The sequence below is a fragment of the Pseudophryne corroboree genome, chromosome 1 (assembly GCF_028390025.1).
Source record: "Pseudophryne corroboree isolate aPseCor3 chromosome 1, aPseCor3.hap2, whole genome shotgun sequence".
Lineage (NCBI taxonomy): Eukaryota > Metazoa > Chordata > Amphibia > Anura > Myobatrachidae > Pseudophryne > Pseudophryne corroboree.
In genome coordinates this window covers 18,691,305-18,702,609 of record NC_086444.1, presented here as the reverse complement: position 1 = coordinate 18,702,609, position 11,305 = coordinate 18,691,305, and positions in this window count along the sequence as shown.

The following is an 11,305-nucleotide window of genomic DNA, read 5'->3' as shown; positions in this document are numbered from 1 at the left end:
GAGGGACTTAGGGGAGAAGAAGTGAACTCACCTGCGTGCAGGATGGATTGGCTTCTTAGGCTACTGGACACCATTAGCTCCAGAGGGATCGAACACAGGCCCAGCCATGGAGTCCGGTCCCGGAGCCGCGCCGCCGACCCCCTTGCAGATGCCGAAAAGCGAAGAGGTCCAGAAACCGGCGGCAGAAGACTTTTCAGTCTTCATGAGGTAGCGCACAGCACTGCAGCTGTGCGCCATTGTTGTCACACACTTCACACCAGCGGTCACGGAGGGTGCAGGGCGCTGCAGGGGGCGCCCTGGGCAGCAATGAGAATACCTTGTTCTGGCTAAAAAATACATCACATATAGCCCTTGGGGCTATATGGATGTATTTAACCCCTGCCAGGTCTCACAAACTCCGGAGAAGAGCCCGCCGAAATAGGGGGCGGGGCCTATCTCCTCAGCACACAGCGCCATTTTCCTGCTCAGCTCCGCTGCGAGGAAGGCTCCCAGGACTCTCCCCTGCACTGCACTACAGAAACAGGGTAAAAAAGAGAGGGGGGGGGCACTTTTTTTGGCGTTTTTGATATATATTAAGCTGCTATAAGGGAGACAACACTTCTATAGGGTTGTTCCTATATATTTATAGCGCTTGGGTGTGTGCTGGCAAACTCTCCCTCTGTCTCCCCAAAGGGCTAGTGGGGTCCTGTCTTCGATAAGAGCATTCCCTGTGTCTCTGCTGTGTGTCGGTACGTGTGTGTCGACATGTATGAGGACGATGTTGGTGTGGAGGCGGAGCAATTGCCGGTAATGGTGATGTCACCCCCTAGGGAGTCGACACCGGAATGGATGGCTTTATTTATGGAATTACGTGATAATGTCAGCACATTACAAAAATCAGTTGACGACATGAGACGGCCGGGAAACCAGTTAGTACCTGTACAGGCGTCTCAGACACCGTCAGGGGCTGTAAAACGCCCTTTACCTCAGTCGGTCGACACAGACCCAGACACGGACACCGAATCTAGTGTCGACGGTGAAGAAACAAATGTATTTTCCAGTAGGGCCACACGTTATATGATCACGGCAATGAAGGAGGCTTTACATATCTCTGATACTGCATGTACCACAAAAAGGGGTATTATGTGGGGTCTGAAAAAACTACCTGTAGTTTTTCCTGAATCAGACGAATTGAATGAAGTGTGTGATGAAGCGTGGGTTAACCCCGATAGAAAACTGCTAATTTCAAAGAAGTTATTGGCATTATATCCTTTCCCGCCAGAGGTTAGGGCGCGCTGGGAAACACCCCCTAGGGTGGATAAGGCGCTCACACGCTTATCAAAACAAGTGGCGTTACCGTCTCCTGAAACGGCCGCCCTCAAGGATCCAGCAGATAGGAGGCTGGAAACTACCCTGAAAAGTATATACACTCATACTGGTGTTATACTGCGACCAGCCATCGCCTCTGCATGGATGTGCAGTGCTGGGGTGGTTTGGTCGGATTCCCTGACTGAAAATATTGATACCCTGGATAGGGATAGTATTTTACTGACTATAGAGCATTTAAAGGATGCATTTCTATATATGCGAGATGCACAGAGGGATATTTGCACTCTGGCATCGAGAGTAAGTGCGATGTCCATATCTGCCAGAAGAAGTTTATGGACGCGACAATGGTCAGGTGATGCGGATTCCAAACGGCATATGGAAGTATTGCCGTATAAGGGAGAGGAATTATTTGGGGTCGGTCTATCGGATTTGGTGGCCACGGCAACAGCCGGGAAATCCACCTTTTTACCTCAGGTCCCCTCCCAACAGAAAAAGACACCGTCTTTTCAGCCGCAGTCCTTTCGTTCCTATAGGAACAAGCGGGCGAAAGGACAGTCATATTTGCCCCGAGGCAAAGGAAAGGGTAAGAGAGTGCACCAAGCAGCTTCTTCCCAGGAGCAGAAGCCCTCCTCGGCTTCTGCAAAGCCCTCAGCATGACGTTGGGGCTTTACAAGCGGACTCAGAGGCGGTGGGGGGTCGACTCAAGAATTTCAGCGCACAGTGGGCTCACTCACAGGTGGACCCCTGGATCCTGCAGATAATATCTCAGGGTTACAGGTTGGAATTCGAGAAGTCTCCCCCTCGCCGGTTCCTAAAGTCTGCTCTGCCAACGTCTCCCTCCGACAGGGCGACGGTATTGGAAGCCATTCACAAGCTGTATTCTCAGCAGGTGATAGTCAAGGTACCCCTCCTACAACAGGGAAAGGGGTATTATTCCACACTATTTGTGGTACCGAAGCCGGACGGCTCGGTAAGACCTATTCTAAATCTGAAATCTTTGAACCTGTACATACAAAAATTCAAGTTCAAGATGGAGTCACTCAGAGCAGTGATAGCGAATCTGGAAGAAGGGGACTTTATGGTGTCCCTGGACATCAAGGATGCTTACCTGCATGTCCCAATTTGCCCTTCACATCAAGGGTACCTCAGGTTCGTGGTGCAAAACTGTCATTATCAGTTTCAGACGCTGCCGTTTGGATTGTCCACGGCACCTCGGGTCTTTACCAAGGTAATGGCCGAAATGATGTTTCTTCTACGAAGAAAAGGCGTATTAATTATCCCTTACTTGGACGATCTCCTGATAAGGGCAAGGTCCAGGGAACAGCTGGGGGACGTAGTAGCACTAACCTAAATAGTGCTGCAACAGCACGGGTGGATTCTGAATTTTCCAAAATCTCAATTGACCCCGACGACACGTCTGCTGTTCCTGGGAATGATTCTGGACACGGTTCAGAAAAAGGTGTTTCTTCCGGAGGAGAAAGCCAAGGAGTTATCCGAACTTGTCAGGAACCTCCTAAAACCAGGGAAAGTGTCTGTGCATCAATGCACAAGAGTCCTGGGAAAGATGGTGGCTTCTTACGAAGCGATTCCATTCGGCAGATTCCACGCACGAACTTTTCAGTGGGATCTGCTGGACAAATGGTCCGGATCACATCTGCAGATGCATCAGCGGATAACCTTATCGCCACGGACAAGGGTGTCTCTGCTGTGGTGGTTGCAGAGTGCTCATCTGTTAGAGGGCCGCAGATTCGGCATACAGGACTGGGTCCTGGTGACCACGGATGCCAGTCTGAGAGGCTGGGGAGCGGTCACACAGGGAAGAAACTTCCAGGGAGTATGGTCAAACCTGGAGATGTCTCTTCACATAAATATACTGGAGCTAAGAGCGATTTACAATGCTCTAAGCCTGGCAAAACCCCTGCTTCAGGGTCAGCCGGTGTTGATCCAGTCGGACAACATCACGGCAGTCGCCCACGTAAACAGACAGGGCGGCACAAGAAGCAGGAGAGCAATGGCAGAAGCTGCAAGGATTCTTCGCTGGGCGGAAGATCATGTGATAGCACTGTCAGCAGTGTTCATTCCGGGGGGTAAATTTACTAAGATTCGTATTTTCCCGTTTCAGGTCAAAGTTCAATCACGAATGACATCGAAAGTGTAAAACTGCAACCTTTTAGAATTGATTACGACTAATTTACTAAGCTGTCATATTCGGGTTTTTCTTTTGTTCCGATGTCGATGTCATTCGTGGGGTTTTTTTCTATTTTTACGGCAGTGATTAGCAAAACACTGCCGACTTTTTTACAATGAATCTCGGCCGGATCTGTGTGATCCGTGCTGGGGTTCATTTTTTTTGTTTTTTTTTAAATTAAACACTGTCAAATATTTAAAAAAAAATTGCGTGGGGTCCCCCCTCCTAAGCATAACCAGCCTCGGGCTCTTTGAGCCGATCCTGGTTGCCGAAATATGGGGAAAAAAATGACAGGGGTTCCCCCATATTTAAGCAACCAGCATCGGGCTCTGCGCCTGGTCCTGGTTCCAAAAATACGGGGGACAAAAAGAGTAGGGGTCCCCCGTATTTTTAAAACCAGCACCGGGCTCCACTAGCTGGACAGATAATGCCACAGCCGGGGGTCACTTTTATATAGTGCCCTGCGGCCGTGGCATCAAAAATCCAACTAGTCACCCCTGGCCGGGGTACCCTGGGGGAGTGGGGACCCCTTCAATCAAGGGGTCCCCCCCCCCCAGCCACCCAAGGGCCAGGGGTGAAGCCCGAGGCTGCCCCCCCCCCATCCAATGGGCTGCGGATGGGGGGGCTGATAGCCTTTGTTGTAAAAGAAAAGATATTGTTTTTAGTAGCAGTACTACAAGTCCCAGCAAGCCTCCCCCGCATGCTGGTACTTGGAGAACCACAAGTACCAGCATGCGGCGGAAAAACGGGCCCGCTGGTACCTGTAGTACTACTACTAAAAAAATACCCAAAAAAACACAAGACACACACACCGTGAAAGTATAATTTTATTACATACATACACACATACATACATACTTACCTTATGTTCCCACGCAGGTCGGTCCTCTTCTCCAGTAGAATCCAAGGGGTACCTGTTGAAGAAATTATACTCACGAGATCCAGGGGTCCAGGGTCCTCGGGGAATCCAGGTGTAATCCACGTACTTGAAAAAAATAACAAAACGGACACCCGAGCCACGCACTAAAAGGGGACCCATGTTTGCACATGGATCCCCTTTTCCCGACTGCCAGAAACCCACTCTGACTGATGTCTAAGTGGGTTTCTTCAGCCAATCAGGGCGTTTTTCCGCCGCATGCTGGTACTTGTGGTTCTCCAAGTACCAGCATGCGGGGGAGGCTTGCTGGGACTTGTAGTACTGCTACTAAAAACAATATCTTTTCTTTTACAACAAAGGCTATCAGCCCCCCCATCCGCAGCCCATTGGATGGGGGGGGACAGCCTCGGGCTTCACCCCTGGCCCTTGGGTGGCTGGGGGGGGGGGGGACCCCTTGATTGAAGGGGTCCCCACTCCCCCAGGGTACCCCGGCCAGGGGTGACTAGTTGGATTTTTGATGCCACGGCCGCAGGGCACTATATAAAAGTGACCCCCGGCTGTGGCATTATCTGTCCAGCTAGTAGAGCCCGGTGCTGGTTTTAAAAATACGGGGGACCCCTACTCTTTTTGTCCCCCGTATTTTTGGAACCAGGACCAGGCGCAGAGCCCGATGCTGGTTGCTTAAATATGGGGGAACCCCTGTCAATTTTTTCACCATATTTCTGCAACCAGGATCGGCTCAAAGAGCCCGAGGCTGGTTATGCTTAGGAGGGGGGACCCCACGCAATTTTTTTTGAAAAAATAAGCACTTTCCCACTGATATACATGCACGGATCTCATGGATCCGTGCATGCCTATCCAATCACGAATAAAAAAAAAAGGTCTGTTTTTTTTTAGCACTTTTTTACGAGTTGTAATTTTTCACGGCAGTGTTTGTTTTTTTTTTTGCTTTGCACTTCTTAGTAAATGACCGAGATTCATACTTAAACAGCCGCGTTTTGACCGATGGTGTATTCATTCGTGATTTTTTTCCTAGGACTTCAAAATATTACGAATGCCCTCATCACTGCCGTGATTATTGCTTAGTAAATTACCGAGATGACACTTTGATGAAAAAAACGGCATCTCGGTCAAAATCGGGAGCTTAGTAAATTTACCCCCGGGAGTGGACAACTGGGAAGCAGACTTCCTCAGCAGACACGATCTACACCCGGGAGAGTGGGGACTTCATCCAGAAGTCTTCCACATGATTGTGAACCGTTGGGAAAAACCAAAGGTGGACATGATGGCGTCTCGCCTCAACAAAAAACTGGACAGGTATTGCGCCAGGTCAAGAGACCCTCAGGCAATAGCTGTGGACGCTCTGGTAACGCCGTGGGTGTTCCAGTCAGTGTATGTGTTTCCTCCTCTGCCTCTCATACCAAAAGTACTGAGAATTATACGGCAAAGGGGAGTAAGAACGATACTCGTGGCTCCGGATTGGCCAAGACGAACTTGGTACCTGGAACTTCAGGAGATGCTCACGGAAGATCCGTGGCCTCTACCTCTAAGACGGGACCTGCTTCAACAGGGACCGTGTCTATTCCAAGACTTACCGCGGCTGCGTTTGACGGCATGGCGGTTGAACGCCGAATTCTAAGGGAAAAAGGCATTCCGGAAGAGGTCATTCCTACACTGGTAAAAGCCAGGAAGGAGGTGACTGCACAACATTATCACCGCATTTGGAGAAAATATGTTGCGTGGTGTGAGGCCAGGAAGGCCCCCACGGAGGAATTTCAACTGGGTCGATTCCTACATTTCCTGCAAACAGGAGTGTCTATGGGCCTCAAGTTGGGGTCCATTAAGGTTCAAATTTCGGCCCTGTCGATTTTCTTCCAGAAAGAATTGGCTTCAGTTCCTGAAGTCCAGACTTTTGTAAAAGGAGTACTACATATACAGCCCCCGGTTGTGCCCCCAGTGGCTCCGTGGGACCTTAATGTAGTTTTGGATTTTCTCAAATCCCATTGGTTTGAGCCACTCAAATCGACGGATTTGAAATATCTTACATGGAAAGTAACCATGCTACTGGCCCTGGCTTCAGCCAGGAGAGTGTCAGAATTGGCGGCTTTATCGTATAAAAGCCCATATCTGATTTTCCATTCGGACAGGGCAGAACTGCGGACGCGTCCTCATTTTCTGCCTAAGGTGGTGTCAGCGTTTCACCTGAACCAGCCTATTGTGGTGCCTGCGGCTACTAGCGATTTGGAGGATTCCAAGTTGCTGGACGTTGTCAGGGCATTGAAAATATATATTTCAAGGACGGCTGGAGTCAGAAAATCTGACTCGCTGTTTATACTGTATGCACCCAACAAGCTGGGTGCTCCTGCTTCTAAGCAGACGATTGCTCGTTGGATTTGTAGCACATTTCAACTTGCACATTCTGTGGCAGGCCTGCCACAGCCTAAATCTGTCAAGGCCCATTCCACAAGGAAGGTGGGCTCATCCTGGGCGGCTGCCCGAGGGGTCTCGGCATTACAACTCTGCCGAGCAGCTACGTGGTCGGGGGAGAACACGTTTGTAAAATTCTACAAATTTGATACCCTGGCTAAAGAGGACCTGGAGTTCTCTCACTCGGTGCTGCAGAGTCATCCGCACTCTCCCGCCCGTTTGGGAGCTTTGGTATAATCCCCATGGTCCTGACGGAGTCCCCAGCATCCACTAGGACGTCAGAGAAAATAAGATTTTACTTACCGATAAATCTATTTCTCGTAGTCCGTAGTGGATGCTGGGCGCCCATCCCAAGTGCGGATTGTCTGCAATACTTGTACATAGTTATTGTTACAAAAAAATTGGGTTATTATTGTTGTGAGCCGTCTGTTCAGAGGCTCCTCTGTTATCATGCTGTTAACTGGGTTCAGATCACAAGTTATATGGTGTGATTGGTGTGGCTGGTATGAGTCTTACCCGGGATTCCAAAACCTTCCTTATTGTGTACGCTCGTCCGGGCACAGTATCCTAACTGAGGCTTGGAGGAGGGTCATAGGGGGAGGAGCCAGTGCACACCACCTGATCCTAAAGCTTTATTTTTGTGCCCTGTCTCCTGCGGAGCCGCTAATCCCCATGGTCCTGACGGAGTCCCCAGCATCCACTACGGACTACGAGAAATAGATTTATCGGTAAGTAAAATCTTATTTTATTGCTGTTCCATGAATGGACATACAATAGACTCTGCGTTACACACATAGCAGAGCTCATTTACTAAGCACACAGGATTATTCGGAGTTGCACGCAAGCCTGCAGATGGATCTTGAGTTTATTAGCACTGCGCGAGCGCTGTAGCGGAGTATCCGCAATCCTGAGTAACTGCGGGTCAGTCAGAGTGGTAACCATCCCGGCTGCAGCTCCAGCTGGCGCAGTGTTGGTGTAACTGGGCGCCAGCCGCTGGCACGTTGGGTTAGTGTTCTGAAGATGCGTCATGGGCAGGTAGACAGAAGCGCGGGGTATTCAGACGGATCTTTGCACCAAGGAGGGCTGGATGCAAATCCGCAATGACGGCATGTGGACTGACGGAGTGGTGGCGTGGTGCAGATACAGGCAAGGATTCACATTTAGTTCCGAGCAAGCCATTTGCCTGGCACCCTGCAAGTTGTGCTTCCATTTACTTCTAGGTGTGCAGGTAGGTGGACCCGTGTGCAGCGTGCAACAGTTTCAACACCACTTTAAAACAGAGGTTCCCAAACGCACTCCTGAGGGCACCCCAACAGTCCAGGTTTTAAGTATATCCATGGCTCAGCAGAGATGGTTGCATCAAATTGACAGAAGTACTAATTAAGTCGCCTGTGGCCAAGCATGATATACTTAAAACCTGGACCGTTAGGCTGCCTTGAGGACCTCTGCCTTAATCTCTGGCCCCTTTGGAACCCACGACAGCTCCACCCCCTGGTATCAGTTGGGCAGTACGGATGGTGTAGTGGTTAGCATTACTGCCTCACAGCACTGAGGTCATGGGTTCAATTCCCACCATGGCCCCAACTGTGTGGAGTTTGTATATTCTCCCCGTACTTGTGTGGGTTTCCTCCGGGTACTCCGGTTTCCTCCAACAATCCAAAAAATAGGATTTTGGTACTTACCAGGTAAATCTTTTTCTTTGAATCCATAGGGGGCACTGGAGTACTCTTGGGATATGGACGGCCTCCATAGGAACAGGGCACTGAATATTTAAATTTAGAACACTCCACCCCTCCATATCCCAGAGTACCTCAGTGTTTTTTACTGAGCCGAACAGGAGCTATAGAGAGGTTGACAATGGAGTATTACATATAACATAACGGACAACAATGAAGTTGACACATAACGTTACTGACAACTAAACAGTTGACACCATAACCAGCACTTGATAATTTGAACTAGTCGGTGAGAGTGTGTTACCATAAGATCCCCTGAACTTACCACCAACCAGGTAAAACTGCTCTGGGTGGGCGTCCAGTGCCCCCTATGGATTCAAAGAAAAAGATTTACCTGGTAATACCAAAATCCTATTTTCTTTTTCATCCACTAGGGGTCACTGGAGTACTCTTGGGACGTACCAAAGCTTCCCCAGTGGGTGGGAGAGCTGTTTGGCACCTGTAACACTAGGCGGCCAAAGCTAAATGCTGATGCCGCAAACGTATCAAACTTGTAAAAGCGCACAAACGTGTGCACGGAAGACCATGTAGCCGCACGGCAAAGCTGCATCGTAGAAGCTCCACGACCAGCTGCCCATGAAGTTCCCACAGAACGTGTGGAATGAGCTGTTACTGATGTAGGCGGCTGTAAGGTAAGCCTGACGTATGGTCAGTTTTATCCATCTGGATAAGGTCTGCTTAGAAGCTGGCCAACCCATCTTGGCAGCATCATAGAGAACAAACAACGTATCCGTTTTACGAACTGTAGACGTTCAGGATACATAAATGCGTAATTTGCGTACCACATCTAGAGTTCCAGAATGTGCTGTCAACACAGGAACTACTATTGGTTGATTGATGTGAAAAGATGACACTACCTTTGGTAAGAAAGCGGGATTCGTCCGAAGTTCCGCTCTGTCATCATGAAACACCAAATACGGTGGCTTGCATGACAAGGCACTCAAATCTGAAACACGCCTTGCCGAAGCTAAGGCTAGAAGAAAAATTGTTTTCCAAGTGAGAAACTTTATATCCACTTGCTGTAAGGGTTCAAAATATGAAGACTGTAAGAAATCTAAAACCAGATTCAAGTCCCATGGCGCTGTAGGTGGAATGAATGGAGGCTGTACTCTGAGGACACCTTGCAGAAAAGTGTGTACCGACGGCAATAGAGCCAATCGTCTTTGAAAATAAATTGACAACGCAGATACCTGCACCTTTAGTGTAGATAAACGCAGTCTGTAGAAATAACAAAAGATGGGATAACTTGAAAGCTGATGTCGGAAACTTCCGAGCTTCGCACCAACCTATATAGGCACGCCAAATTCTGTAATAATGAGCTGCCGTAACTGGCTTCCTAGCACGTAACATGGTTGGTATAACCGATTCCGGAATGCCCTCTCTTCTTAAGAGGGCGGTCTCAACAGCCACCCCGTCAAACGCAGCCGCGCTAAATCGGGGTAAAGGAACGGACCCTGTTGTAACAAGTCCGGACGTAGAGGGAGCGGCCAAGGATCCTCTGCGAGTAGTCCGTGGAGATCCGAGAACCAAGCTCTTCGAGGCCAATGAGGAGCCACTAGTATGACTGTGACAGACTCTCTTTTGATCCGTTTTAGCACCAGAGGGAGCAGCGGAAACGGTGGAAACAGATACACTAGGCTGTACGGCCAAGCGATTGTGAGAGAGTCCACCGCCACTGCCTTTGGATCTCTCGTTCTGGACACATACTGGAGCGTTTGGTGATTGTGGCGAGACGCCATTAGGTCCACCTGAGGGTAACCCCACCGCTGAACCAACATGTGAAACACCTCTGGATTTAATGCCCATTCTCCTGGATGAAAATCCCGACGGCTGAGATAATCCGCCTCCCAGTTGTCCACTCCCGGAATAAACACTGCCGACAAGCGACAATATCACCTGGTGGTATTCTGCCCAATTGAGGATTCGAGCTACTTCCCGCATTGCGGCTTCTCGTTCCTCCTTGTTTGTTGATGTATGCGACTGCCGTCGCGTTATCTGACTGCACTTGGACAGTCTGAGAGCGAAGCATGTGTACTGCTTGTCGTAGTGCATTGTAAATTGCGCGGAGTTCCAGGACATTTATAGACAGCAATCTTTCGTGATCTGCCCAGAGACCCTGGAGCTGACAATTTTGAACTACAGCTCCCCAACCTCTGAGACTCGCGTCCGTCGTTAGAATTATCCAATTCCAGCCGCCGAACAGTTTCCCTGCGGTTAAATTGTGTACCTTGAGCCACCAGAGTAGAGACACCCTTGCCCTTGGTGACAACCTCACCCTGTGGTGAATCTGCAGATGCGAGCCCGACCACTGTGCGAGCACATCCAGTTGAAATGGACGTGAGTGAAATCTTCCGAACTGAAGCGCTTTGAAAGCCGCCACCATTGTTCCTAAGACTGTGCGTGGCTTGAGCACTAATTGTACCAGATGGCGAATAATCTGTACTTTCTGTTGTGGTAGGTGAATTCTTTGATTTACCGTATCGAGAATCATACCTAGGAATTGAAGGCATTGAGACGGAATGAGATGTGATTTCTTGAAGTTGACACTCCAGCCGTGGTGAACCAGTACATTGTACGTTAGCAGCGCATGTTGGAGAAGCATCTGTTGAGACGGGGCTTTGATGAGCAGATCGTCTAAATACGGAACTATTGTCACTCCCAGGGATCTGAGATGAGCTATCATCACAGACATCACTTTGGTGAATACCCGAGACGCTGACGAAAGGCCAAACGGTAGAGCCTGAAACTGATATATAATCCTGTATGAAA